We start from the raw sequence: 14,427 nt of genomic DNA, 5'->3' as shown, positions 1-14,427 counted from the left end.
TTATATTATATGAAAACTTTCACTTATTAACCCCTCTTTTATTTATTACCTTTTGAAGTGTATAAGTAGTACATACTTGTCATAAAAATCATCCCAACAATATAAAAAGGCATAAATATAATAAGTGGAAATCACCATCCTCCATTTGCTAGTGGTTATTGCCAAGTAGAGTTTGATGAGCATTTTTCCAGTCTTTTCCTATGTTCATACGCATACATTAAAACATATGTGTTCACATGATCTTCCTCTGTGTCTATATCCTAATCTCTTCTGATAAGGATCACACTGGTAAACTCATTTAAATTTAATTTAATTACCTCTTTAAAGATCCAGTACAGTCATATTCTGAGGTAATAGGGAATAGGACTTCAAGTATAGATTTTGAGGATTATTGTTGCATTTTAATACTATGTTTACTTCATGCTACTTTATGTGAGAAAAACTTTTTGAACTATGTTCTTTGATCAACTATTCACAAAAATAGAGTGATAAATTCACCTATTCTATATGCTGAACATGAACATGTAAAGATCAATTTTTACAAAGTCATCAATGAATGCGCACAATTTAAAGCCCAAGGGGGAAATAATCTGTAATATTATTATTCACTCTTACAATAGATAAATATGTAGGTATAAATTTTTATCTTTTTTCAGAAAATTTTGTTAATGTTATAAAAAAAGAGTCAAATTATTTTTTCTTATTTTGTGCTAAAATATTTTATTTTTAATTTTATTTTTCTTTCCACAAGTATGTCCTGACCATTATTTTAATTCATTTCATTTCATAATTACTACCTAAAATAATTTTGTTATATGAAGAATGATATTTAAAAGATGATTCATTCTTCACCTCAAATATACTAGTTATACAACTGCACCTGATTCACCTTGCCCACTTTTCTACTTAGATCTTTGTCCATACCAGTTGTTAAATCCATTTTCTCCACAGAATTAGAATCAGAATTCCAAGTCTTAAGAGTAGACAACACTATAGAACATTATGATTATGATACAGTTTTATACAGAAAAAGACTTATAAGGAGAGTTGTGGTGCTAGAAAAATCAAATACAAAATGCATCACGCTTATGCTCTGTAATAAAACACTTACTATATTTATTACATGCCAAGCCCTGTGCTAGAAGGGGAAATCCAAAGAAAAGTAATTTTTTAAAATTCTTCGGGAACTTCTAATCCAGTGAAGACATAAAATATGAGCAAATGAGAGAATGGAGTACAGTGGAGAGACCATCTGATACAGCATCCAAAGACTTGGGTAGAGAGTGAAGTTCTACCATCTTCTAGCTTTATGACCTAGGGGAAATCACTTAACCTCTCTGTAAACGGGGATGATATTATTTTACAGATGTGGTGTATCTGGCACATGGTAGGCATCCAATGACTGGTACTTAAATATGAACAAGAGATGACAAATTAATCATGGAGATGATTGAAAATTTTATGCAATAATAAATAATATGGTACTGATTAATTTCCTAATGGAAGATACACATGGTATAAGAGTTCAAAAAAAGAAAAAAACACTTGCAACTAAGAGATCTTGACAGGTTTAGGCCCGATACAGAATTCAGAGTACACACTGGGGAAGTGGACAGAAATGGGGCCTGGAGTCGTCAAAAGAAGCTCTGACACAACAAACTGCTCTGCATGAATGGTCTCAACTTCCTATTAGTTCCTCTTGGCTTAAAATATATTTTCAATGCCAAATGAAAGAAGCTGGCACAAAAGATCATATATTGCATTCCTTTATTTAAAGAACAGCAAAGGTGAAAATCTCATCTACTATAGTGTTACAGGTGGGGATAGATTTTACCCTTGTGGGAATGGGAGAAAACAGGAAAGGGCAGAAGGGATGCTCCAAGCGCTAGTAATGTTCTCTTTCTTGATGGGGGTGCTAGTTACATGGATGTCTTCAGTTTCTGAAAATTCATTAAGTTTCATTTTTCCATATATAGGATACTCTTCAATAAAGTTCACATTATGTAAATTTTTACTTTGAAACTTTTGAAAAAAAATAAAGAAATGATACAGGAAAAAAATTAAGAAAAAAAATCACCTATAATTGGGACTCAAAATAGCTACTGCTACTACATTTTGGAGGCGATGCTTCACACATAATTAAGATCATCCTGTCTATCCTATTTTATAAACTTTTTTTTGCTACGCAAACATATGGCAAGAATTTTCCCATGTTGTAGAATATTTTTCTAAAATATAATTTATGTATGTACCATAATTTTCTTAGCCGATCTTACATTGATAATTAGCATATTTATACTTTTTAAATATTTAAATATTACCACAATGAATTCTTTTGTACATAAATATGTTACATCTCTCAATATTTGAGCAAGATAAATTCCTGTAAGTGTAAAAGTTTAAAGTATTTTATGCACATTTTTTAAATTTCCCTTCAAGATATGGGCTCATTTCACTCAAATCCTCAACAATAGTGAGTACATATATATATATAAAATCCATAAGTTTTGTAGTTGAACATGCTTTTTCTTTCAATTGTTGCTTTTTTCAGTCCTGAGGTTAAACCGTGTTTTATGTTATTAGCTATCTCTTTTTCTTCTTTTGGAAAGCTTCATAGCTTTGGCCAATTTTGTTTTTGTTTTTGTTTTCTTATTAGAACATTTCATTTGTCCCAGACTTCTAAGCTTTTCAGTCTCCTGTTGTCTCAACTCAATATTTCATTCAGACTAAAACCCAGACTCTACTTGCTTTATGAACTAAGTTTCTTTTTATTCACTGACTTTTTTTGTCATGTAACCTCATTTATGTTTCTAGTTTAAGTTGTGGACAAGACAATAGCACTTGGTGGTAGAAATAGTGGAGATCGAATATAAAGACGCCCCAAGTGTAAGGTCATGGAACAAACCTAATTTTCAGTACCATTGTCCAAGAGTCACTATACTTATCCATCTTAAATTATAATTAAAATTACCAACCCCAAAGTTGTGGCATCATAGTTTTAATAGACTGAACTCTTTTTAGTTTGTGCAGAATGTGTGACTTGTAGATGAATTTTGCTATTCCTATTTTGTCTAAAAGGCTGTTAAAACAAATAAATATACTTTAGATTTTTTTGCATTGCATTAATGTCCATTAGGAAAAAAAAAAAGTGGATTTTCAACCAAGCACAGATTGCCTGCAGTTTTCTCTTGTCAGGATTTGCTCTTCCTCTCTCACAGTTGTGAGAAGTCTGCATGTGATCTATGTTTTTGTCCTATCTCCCTGAAAGATGACTTTCACATTCTGCAGTGTGGGAGGATGCTCACTGATGAAGTCCATACTGAAAATGGCTCGGCCAGCCAAGGCAGCAGAGGGGGCACATGCCTTTCTGTTTTATTCTTGATTTTTAGTGTGCCCTGTGGCAAGCCTCAGTTCTTCTCCTCGGTTGAGCCTGAATCTTTACCTTTATTTCTTTTTTCTTTTGCTTACGCCTTTTTACCGCTGTCACTTGTGGTGGGCTTGGGGAACAATGTTGCAGGAACATAGAGCTTTTGAGGGAAATGTAAATTGCAGTCGTCACTGAGTCCCGTCTGTTTTCTCATCAGAAAGCAGCATTTTAGAGCGCTGAACTGGCGACAGGGCTCTGTGAAGACGTGCAGAGTTCGGGAATATTCTCTGTTCCCAGGCCCTGGCTGTGTAGAAGTGGGACTTTCTGAAGAGGGGGCACTCTGGGAGGGCAGGGAGGAAAGGGGCACTTTCAGAAGCAGATGCTCCTGGCTTCGGAAGGAAAGCTGCTCTAATCAGAGTTCAGCAGTCTCACAGACAATCCACAGCTTTGGAGAGAGAAACAAAACACAGAGTCCCTCAGTCTAGTGCATAAATGTAAGAGGCTTGCCTTAAGTGTGTGTGCAGGACTCTAGCTGGCTAAAAAATGTTATGCAGAGTTAAAGTGAGGCATTGTTTAGGTTTTAATTAAGGCAACCAATTTTTAACAACAGAAGTTCTGTTGCTGAATATCTCCCTCCCCCCGCCCCAACATTTAGTTCCTCTGCCCCTGCACCTGCTTTCATTTTTGGCTTCTTGGCACTGATGTTCACAGAGACATCAGCTGGCAGTGGCAAACTGCTAAAAGCTCCCCTGCAATGCAGCTCTGCAAATGCCAGCCATTTATCCACTGGTGCATGCCAGCTTAACGTAAGGTCTCCCTTTCTCCCTCCAACCCCAATCCCCTCAGCCCCCAGTTTTACTTCCAAATGATAGTAAATGATTCAAGCCAAGCAGTGGTCTGGCCCTTTGAGTATCCATTAAGTGTGGCCTCATCTATTTGCTGCATCTATTTGCTGTGATTATAATATTTTGATCCAAAAAGTATTGCAGAAAATTTAGACGACAATACTATTTCTTCTATTGAATAAAGATCTATTGGCCACAGGCTCATTTCTCTCTCCTCAGCAGATGGTGGGATAGTTTCTTGAGGTCTCTTTGACTTGAAACAGCCTTTTTGTTTTTGTTGCTTATTGAGAGCTGGTTGCCCCAAATTCATTGAATAAAGACATCTACTTTTCAGTTTAAGCTAAGCCTCAAGAGATAAATACTGACTTAGAGTTGGGGGCTGATGGACAAGCTGGAAAAGCGAAAGGGGCTGTAGGAAGTTAAGTATTCAGTACAAGCCTTTGCAGTTTCAAAAACGATGGCTTTAAGTTCTCCATTCAGCACAGCAATTCAGGCTGTACACTGAGAAAGTGTGAGAAATCTGTGAGAAATTCGACATATATTTATTTTTCTTGGAAATTAGAGAATATCTTCACAGTGTACACTCTGAAGGGCTTTTGTTTTGTTTTGTTGTGTTTTTAATGATCTAAACCATCTGGGGAGTTGATAAAGAATGTGATTTTCACAAGCTGAGCTAGCAAAGCCTATTGCTAAATCCCAAACCTTTATCCAGCCTACAGATAAACCCAGGGTGGGAGAGCTTCTCTTCCAGCTCTAAAATACTAGGATCCCACGTATGCCAAATGCTTCAGTCTCTGGGTGGTAAGAAAAATAGAGAACTGACTAAAGGAGCCTGGCCCAAGCATTCAGAAATATATGGTACTTTTTCTCCTCTTTCTTTCTTTCTTTCTTTCTTTCTTTCTTTCTTTCTTTCTTTCTTTCTTTCTTTCTTTCTTTCTTTCTTTCTTTCTTCTTTTTTTTCTTTTTCTTTTTTTTAAGATTGGTGGAGGTTATAGATTACCAGAAAATCTGTCTGGAAACCAAGTCATCATCATATTTTATCTGATGACTCCATGGTCTTTTTTTGATCCAGGGACAAGAATTAGCACTGGCAAGTATTTCTTAATCATCTACTTCTCAAATCTGGAGTCCAAAACCTTTCTTACTAGGGAGAGCACATAGAAAGCATTGCAGCGATATTTTGACTGTGGTGGCCATCTAGCAGACTCATAATCTTATATTAGAAGGTACGTGTAGTTGGGGTTTTTGACAAATGACCAGTTAGGCTTCTTGGGGTTTGCATTCAGCATTTGGTCTAGCAACATGGATAAGACAGAGAAATCAGGAAATGTCTTTCCCAAGAATAGGCCATACATTGAAGGTATAATCATGTGTTAGCCTTCGACTCAACCTTCTCACCTGAATTGCTGGTTGTCCACTATAGGAGTACAAGGTCACACTGGAAAGTTATCTCTTTATATTCAAACACAGCATGCTCTAAGTTAAAATTTGCTCATGGTGTACAAAAACATCTGTAACCAGAAGTCTGACAAAATTTCCAAGGTTTGGTCATTAATTAGTATTCTCTATGAAATCTACATGTTAATCAATCTCTCAGTCAACATTTAATACTTATGCTGCTCATACTTTATTCAAAAATAAGCAAATTATGTCAGAAATGTCATTTTAATACTTCTGTCTAATGTGGTTTTAGAATTAAGAATCCAGTTAAACATTCAGGTGAGTCTCACTTAATACTGAATGGAGCTCCTTCCTAGAAGATTGAAGAAGCGTGACACTGAACAAACCCAGGCAGCTGAAGCTGCCGGTCACTGTTGCAAGCAGTTCATAGGAAATAAGCATTGTTAATAAAATTTTAAGTAATGGTGAAGACTTCTAGTAATGCTGCTTATTTCAGTCATTGTTTTCACAAAGCCAGAGAGTTCTATTACCCTTACTCTCCCCATGCTTGCTACGATGTGCTTCCAACCGTAGAAGAAGCAGTATAATGGGGGGTAGACCAAAGGACAGCAAACCAGAACCCCCACACCTTAGATCTCCCTCCAGCTATGCCTTCTAAGTCCTTTAGTCCCTCTGAAACTTGGCTTCCTCATCTGCAAGTTGGGAATGATGTTATATTGGCCCTAGCCAACTGATAGGCTTATTGTAAGAAACAAATTAAATAATTTTTATAAACATTAGAACACTATACAAATGTTCATTATTATAACTCTTATTTGTGTTAGAATGCTTCGTGAAGCACACAGAGCTATATGGCTATTTGTTATAATTATTATTATTTACATTATAATCCTTTTGTCCATGTCTTCCCAAATCTGGCCTTCCTTCCCTCCTTCCCAATTCAGAGAATGGCACCATTCAAACAGTTGCATGAGCTTTGACACCACCCAATTCCTTACTCTCCTATTCAATCCATTCCAAATTCCATTGATTTTAACTTCAAGTCAAAGGAATTAGGGCAATGTGCTGTATTCAGTTCTGATATATCAGTTGTTCCTAGCTCAATGTCATTACGTAAAAAAGTAAATTTAATTTACACATATTTTATAGGTGTTGTCAACATAAAAAATGTTCAAACCTGTAGAGAATTTTTATAAGCGTTTGAGTCAAACAGAGGATACTTCAGGAAGCAAGATCTCAACATACTGAGAAAAATCCTTGTGAGAATAACAGTTTGCAGTTTCTTTTTACATTTTTGAGATTAAGAGGGAGAAAAGAAGGACGATTACATGAAGGCAGAAAAAAAGCAAGAAGGGGATTGCAGGATAGTTAAGATTATGTTCTCTCCAACACTTTGGAAGGAGGGGTCTGAAGGAGCTATTTCAAAGGTGTATTTCCCTAGATGCACAGAAACAATGGACAGGGCTTGCTTAAGGCAAAGGTAAGTTTTTTACTAAAGAAGTTATAGGCCTGGGGTGTGACTACCACTATGACCTGCCTAGTTAGGAATTTATGATCAGATTACCCTGTAAGGTTACTTCCCATAGAACCCCTTTTTTTTTCATCCACAGTGTTTGCTTTTACTCCACCTAATTCTAAAAGACAGATATAAGGAAGGTTATATGATACCCTAATAGCATATGTCAGAAATAGGTGGGAAATATAAAGGAAAATTAATGATAGGTATCTAAATTGGAACCAAGAGAAATGTTAATACAAAAGCATTTGTCATTAAGTCCTTACTATCTGTGGGTCCAAATATAACTGGAAAGACACAAAAATAGTGTTCATTGAATGCAAGCAAAAATATTGTCTAAGAGAAATATGTATTCTGTATATAATTACAGAGAGAAATTTCTAGAGATATCTTCTAAAAAGGATACTGTGAATGTAATGAATAACATTACTAATGATACCTTTACAGAAAATATGCAGCAGTTTCACAGGGTTGTTTGTTTAAGTTTTGTGCTTACTTGTTATTGGAAATACTAAAATACCTAAAACAGACCTTGCTATTAAGGAATCACTGAAAAAGATAAATCTACAGTATGTGAATCAGTGCCATTCACTCAGAGAAATTCAATAAGAGAAGGAGGGTGCATGGTACAGTGGGGCACAAGGGAGGAAGTAATCAATCCTACTCAGTAGACCAATGAAGGATTCTTGGAAGAGATAGCAGCTGATCTCCTTTGTTTACTCAACAAGTGCTTATCAATTGCCAACTACGTGATATGCAAAATGATAGGTGCTAAGATTACAATGCCAAGGAGAACAATGTCTTTGTCTTTATGAGTAGAAAAGGCCTTGAACAGCATTTCAGTGAAAAAGACTCTCACTTGCTAGTTAGTCACTGCCTTCCCTAACCTCCAACCCCTGCAACTGTGAACCTTTAGTAACAGACAAATCCTTTGCTTTCCCCTGCCTTTTGAAAAGGACATGGAACAATATCAGGAACTGCATGAGAAGCTCTAGCCACTGTGCAAAGCTGCCAGAGGCCTTGGGAAAGGAAGCAGATAAGACATACACTTCTAGGAATGCATGGGGAAGCCTTAATTTTGGACAGAGGAAGTAGTGACCTAACTAGGACAAAACAAAGACCTAGGTGTTTGACATCTAGGAAGGCCAGTAAATATTGTTGAACTGCAATTGAAATAACATGCTGGGAACTAGACCTGAAAGTCTTCTTTTTACAGAAAAAGAAAGAATAGTCTATGGCCATGCCACCCTGAACAAGCCCGATCACATCTGATATCAGAAGCTAAGCAGAGTTGGGCCTGGTTAGTACTTGGATGGGAGACCACCTAGGAAAACCAGCAGCTGTAGGTGAAAAAATAAAAGAAATAAGGGATTGTAAGCTGACAAGGTCCTTGCAATCTGTGAGGTCAACCAAGGGTCACCTCGCCTAAAAAAAAAAAAGAAAAAAAATATGCAAGCTGGTTCTCTTTTTTCTGAATAACTGAGATGAGCCAAGTTAACTCTAATGTCAAAGCAGATATCTCAATTTTTTGATGGATCGTGCTTGTGAGGTACTTCCCACTGGTAGCAGGAATGTAGAAGAAAAGACACAATTCATGTTCATCATTTGGTTTCCCAAGGATGCTCTAGAAAATAAGGGAAAGCCTGGAGGGGAACAAAGCATTGATTGGAAAAAATCAGAAAGAAGAGAAGAATCGCTGTCTTTCTCGAGATATTCACATAGGTTGCAGGATCAGGGTGGGAGTAAGATAGATATCTGAATGACTCTCACTAATGTGGAGCAGAATGAAATAAAACACAGAGAAACAGTGGTAACATGCTGTGAGCGAGTGGAGGAAAAGATGGTTAACTCTGCCTGCTGACATTTAAGAGAAGACTTGAAGTTATATTTGCCGTTGAACATTAATGATGGATATGGTTTTCTGTAGATGGAGAGTGTGGGGAAAAGCATGTGGGGGCATTTTAGTTAGGCAGTATTAGATTAGCTGTAGACAGATTTATTAGGCTGAGCAAAGCAGATTCAGGAGAAAATTACTATATATCTAGTACTTTTTAATTCAATTCTCTATCACATTGAAAGATATAAGCAATGTATAACATTATTACAGGGATTATTGATTATCTTAGCCCTCATCAACTTAACAACCTTGTAGCTTGTCGATGATTTAGCAGATCACTTTCACCAGGAAAGTCTGTAGCCAAGATATCTTTGGTGGCTCCTCATTTTCTCTCTGACACTCTCTTCTCACCCCTGACCCACCATCCCCGATTTGACATGCTCGAGCTGCTAGGTTCTGAGACTTACTCTCTGTTTCCAGTGACTCAAGTCACTAAGTTGAAAATCCATACCTCTGTTGAAGTGTTCAGTACATCGTAACTGTGAAATTATAGAGATAATACTCCAATTTTTGTGGTCCAATCTAGGAGTGGACTCATTAATCACCAATGGAGAAAATTTCAGACCTGGTAGAACAATTGAGGAACAGATTATAAAAGTTAAAATGGACCTTAAAGATAATCTAATGTTCCATTTTTAATAAACTATTGATATTGAGACCCAAAGATGTTAGGCAGTTTATCCAAACTGAGAAGCATCAAAGAGTCAGAAGTGAAACTTGGACCTAAACCTAAGTCTAGTAATCTTCCTGATACCTGCTAAGGAAGAGAGGGGAGTGAGTATTCAGCAGCCACACTTACGGAGGACTTTGCAGGTTGCCACCTCTCCTATCCACTTATTTTAGGGACAACTTTCAATCTAATATTCATGACTTATTTTGCCTAACTTACTTTTCCAAAGTGCATAAAGACCCAAAATCCTATGTACTACCCATATACTAACTGTTGAATAATAATTTCTCTTCCTTGAGTTCATAATACTGTACCAAGAAGTGACTTAAGAACTGGGTAGGTTTATATTTAATAAGATTAGATTATAATCGGCAAATAAGAATCTTATCCAATGTCATGTTGAAAACTGTTGATAAAATAAAGCATTATCCCCTTCTCATTTTAATGTACTTAGGAACATAAATATGCCAAATAATGAATTAATAAAATTTGCAGAAGATCTGTTTTTAGGAAGGACAGCTACAGAGTCAGGATTCAAAAATAAAAAATGACTTGGAAGAACTGATTAAAATTTTTGAATAACATATTCCAAATTACAGATGGATATATTTAAAGGCAGAGAACCTTAAATACTGTAAATATGAAAAGTTAAATCTGAAAAAAAAGAATAAACTGAAGTTAAACTTGTTTGATTTACAATGTGATATTGTAGAAAAGTATATGACACACAATTTGGAACTGAGACAAGAAAAATCAGTGTTGAGAGTTAAGACTAGGTTTCCAAGAAAATGCAGAGAAAGAAGAGATAATTCAAAACAAGGGCAATAGCGTCATTGTACCATTTGAAGATGAATGTATTTGAAAGACAACATGAACACTATAATCAAAGGTTTGGTTAGATAAAGTAATAAATGATTAACAGTCATGATAAATTGAAAAAGGGAAAAATACAATGAAATAAATCTAAAAAGAGAATTTTTAAAGGTATTTAGAAAAATTTCCTCACTTGTTACTATGAATGAAAAATGTAGAATGGCTCTCAGTTGAAAATGTTTCCAAACATAAAGTAGAATCCTAAAATTTGTAGTTTAAAGAAACCATAACATTATGATTGTGATTGTTATAATTATTTATCAAAAAATGAGTTAACAGACCAGTCAATGGCTTACAAATCTCTCTTAATTGATGAATGTTGGTTGGCCCACTTAAATTGAGCCTTTTCCATCTTTTTTGCTCTGTCAAAGAACATAAACAATAGGAAATGTCTAATATATTCTTTTTCTGATAGCTAGTAGTTGAAGAATACTAATCCAAGAATACTAATACTAACCTGAAACAGAATCCTTTGATAATACTCGTGAGGAACTATATTTTATTAGTCCAATTTTAACACTTGGCTTGTGAATATCCGCCTTTGACTCTGAAAAGAATGGCCACTGTTGAGGCCCCAAGTGGGGAATTCCCAACTCTGGGTGTCCTCAGCCATGCACCTCCACCACAGTAGAGATCTGAGGGTCTGAGATTGTCCTCACCTGTAGCCTATGCCTCCCATTCTAGGCCATACTCCAGGTACCCAAGGCTCCAGAAGTTCATTCTAAAAGTTCCCTGAGCCTGCTTCTAGTCCTGCCTTGGCCTCTTTCTTCTTCAGGTCCTTCTCTCTGTAGGATGGAATGTGCCACTAGTACATGGCCATAGGTCTGAGTGAAGCTCGGGACAACTGGTCGCAGTGTGCATGTGGAAGGAGGGAGGTGGAAAGAGCTTACGAGCACAGCTCAAGTATCTGTTGGTTTACTAGGTCCCTTATGGGGCAGGCAGGAGCCCTGAATAGACTGAGGCCATGGTCTTACTCTGAATGCCACAGTGTTCCTTGCAGAATGCTAAGGAATCTAAAACTTGTAAATGTGAACCAGGTCTTTTAGATCATTATAAAGATTTTTTTTTTCAACGTTGAAAGATAGAAATATTTATTTAAGCCAGAGGAGAGAAAGCAATTAGAGGTATCATTTTATAAACTACACAATTGTCTGACCAATGTATTATATACTTGAAACTAATAATAAAATAAAATTTTTAAAAAAATTATTAGCTCAAGTTCCATAACTGAAATATTTAGACATATCATTTGTGGTCTTGCCCTAGGCCTACAAATTTCTAGGGGCAGGCCTGTTGCTTGCTCCCTTCCAGCCTACTTGAGATCTCTGTGAGTAGAGGCTATACCTTATTTCTCCAATGCTTTCCAATCATACCTGACAAGATGCTTCAAACAGGTCTGGGAAATCAAACTGAATTGAAGAAAATGCTGAGACACACGATGTGAAGGTAGGGGAGGTGAAGCAGATATTTTCAGCAGTTAGACTTTTCACTGATCTGCCCCACTTCCTTGACTCTCCTACTACAGACAGGAATATTTAGGAACTTTACTCCAGATTTGGAACCTATAGTCTCTGATGAACAGGGTCACTACACCTGTACCTGCTGTGTTTTGCAATCTTGGAGCCTGTTTCATACACTGCCCGGGTCCCTGTGAAACTTCACTTAGCATGTAGTTAGAATTCCCCTGCCACACATTGCCCACCCCTTCCTTGGCTGGTGCCAGGTGTTTCTCAAGGAAATCCCAATGTTCAGAACTTTTTAACTTCCTACTCTTAGACATTGCACATTTCAGGAAAAAATTATTTGCTTTTTTTATTGAGGTTTTAAAGGACCATTGATAATATCCTTTTATTGCAGTTTTTACACCTTACTAAGGAAAATGGACTTTTTTCCAATGGCTCCTGTACGACCCATTGAATCATTTTTTTTTAACAGAAATTACAGGTAAATTTAGTTGTCATTATTTTTAATAGAGTGACACTTAATTTTCATTGCTTTACAAGACACCTGCAATATGCACATCAGATTATTTTGTATGCATTATGCAATTCCAATAAAGTATGCTTCTTCATCTTGAATTGACTTTGGAAAACAATGATATTGTTTCTGTCTGTTACTGGTTACGTACGTCACATTTCAGCAAATGATGAACTTGGCCTAGGGTCATTAATGCAGTAATACTTATTAGCAAATTAATGAACCAGGAAATTATTTACATTTTTTTGTTGTCACTTATAATCTTGTGTTTATAAAACTGAAACTTCTTTGTCTCTTATGGTAGTTCTGGTTGACTATCAGAGATGATGTTTTAAAAATTCCATTCCAAATAGTTACATTCCTACAAGATCTGCTTAAAGTAAGAAATCATTACTCTAAAGACTTCCAATTCACAAAATTTCCTTGAATTCCTGTTTGACAACTATAGGTTTGGGTAAATTTTGCAAGTTCTTTGAGCCTCAGTTTCTATGTCTGTAAATGGTGTGGCCTCACCTATTTTATAAGGTTATTGTAGGCTTTGGAGATGTTATTAAATGTGCCTGGCATGAGACTGAAAAACAGTTAAGTGTGGTCTCCTTTGCCTTCTTCTCTCTACTTCTCCCGGCAATATATTCTCCAAAGCAATAGATATTAACTCCGAGTTGGATCTGAGCCTTAAAGTTGAAAAAACAGACTTCAGTTACTGAAAGCCATTTCTTATTTCTGAATGACCCCTGGCAACTGGTCTAACTATTAGGACTGATAGAGAAATGGGTTTTCTTTTGGCATGTTATTTATTTATTTATTTTCTGCTTTTGTCAAACAACAACAACAACAACAAAAATTTCTTTTCTTTACAACAGATGGAATCAGCAATTCTCTAGAGGCAGTTATAATCCTGACTCTCAGGAGCTATCAAATCCCACTGTATGGCAGAACTGGATGGAAGATGATCTGGATATTGCAACCAGTGTGCACTTGCTCAAGCAATCCCCCCTATCAAACAATTCACCGATATCTGTCCCAAGGTTAACCAGGCAGAACACAGGGTAAGAAACACTAATACTGCAATACTGTATTTTCTCTTATAATCTATTTCTGTAAATTATAACATTTAGATGCAACTCTCACCCACATACACACAATTTAAAATTTCCCTAGCAAGCACTAAAATTGCACCATGATGGTCACTTCCCATATCAGTCTTAACTGTTAAAAGGGAATGCCAAGTCTCTTGAAGGCCCATAATATTTCCATGAGTAAAACTGTACTAATATCTGATTTTATTAATGACACCAATATTTTCCCATTATAAGTTCATCTGCAAAATGGCTTCTTGGAATGAATTCTATTTCTTTTGTGAAAATTCTTTGTCATATTAACATGAAATTATAGGCATTATCTAGGTCTAATCTAATATAATTTCAAAACATTTGATTTTTCATTGATCACAAATCAAAGATGAGAGCATAATGTTGTTTCTGGTTTTTATGTATATTATTCTGGTTAACTTAGTTTAACTTTATACTTAATACTAATTTAATAGAAGAGTAAGACTGATTTTTTGTATCTTTCTACTTTTATACAAACTATTGGGAATGGGGAGGGACAGCTTCTACTTTGTATCCTTTTGTACATTTACTGTTGTTAGAAAATTGGACCCTATCTTTTCTCCTATGTAATTCTCTTCTTGAACAGCTAATTTGTGTACATTGACCCCAGATAAACTAGTCCTAGGTCTTTCTGCAGCAACAAGGGAATATATTTAAGTTGGTCCATCTTAATGAAGGACCATAACAAGTAATATAACACAATGCCCCTGGTTTTACCAGGCTGGGAAGAATCACAACACAGTTGGCTCTTGAATGATGTGGGATTTGG

General features: G+C 36.1%; 1 pseudogene; it reads left to right on the top strand.

The window, feature by feature from the left end:
• Window positions 1-8,359: 8,359 nt before the first annotated feature.
• LOC120595539 (uncharacterized) lies at window positions 8,360-8,478 on the top strand (annotated as a pseudogene).
• The last annotated feature ends 5,949 nt before the right edge of the window (window positions 8,479-14,427 follow it).

This window comes from Pteropus medius, unplaced genomic scaffold (assembly GCF_902729225.1).
Source record: "Pteropus medius unplaced genomic scaffold, Ma_sr-lr_union100, whole genome shotgun sequence".
In the NCBI taxonomy this organism is placed as follows: Eukaryota; Metazoa; Chordata; class Mammalia; order Chiroptera; family Pteropodidae; genus Pteropus; species Pteropus medius.
The sequence above is the reverse complement of the archived record's forward strand: the minus strand, read 5'-3'. Positions and strand labels throughout refer to the sequence as shown.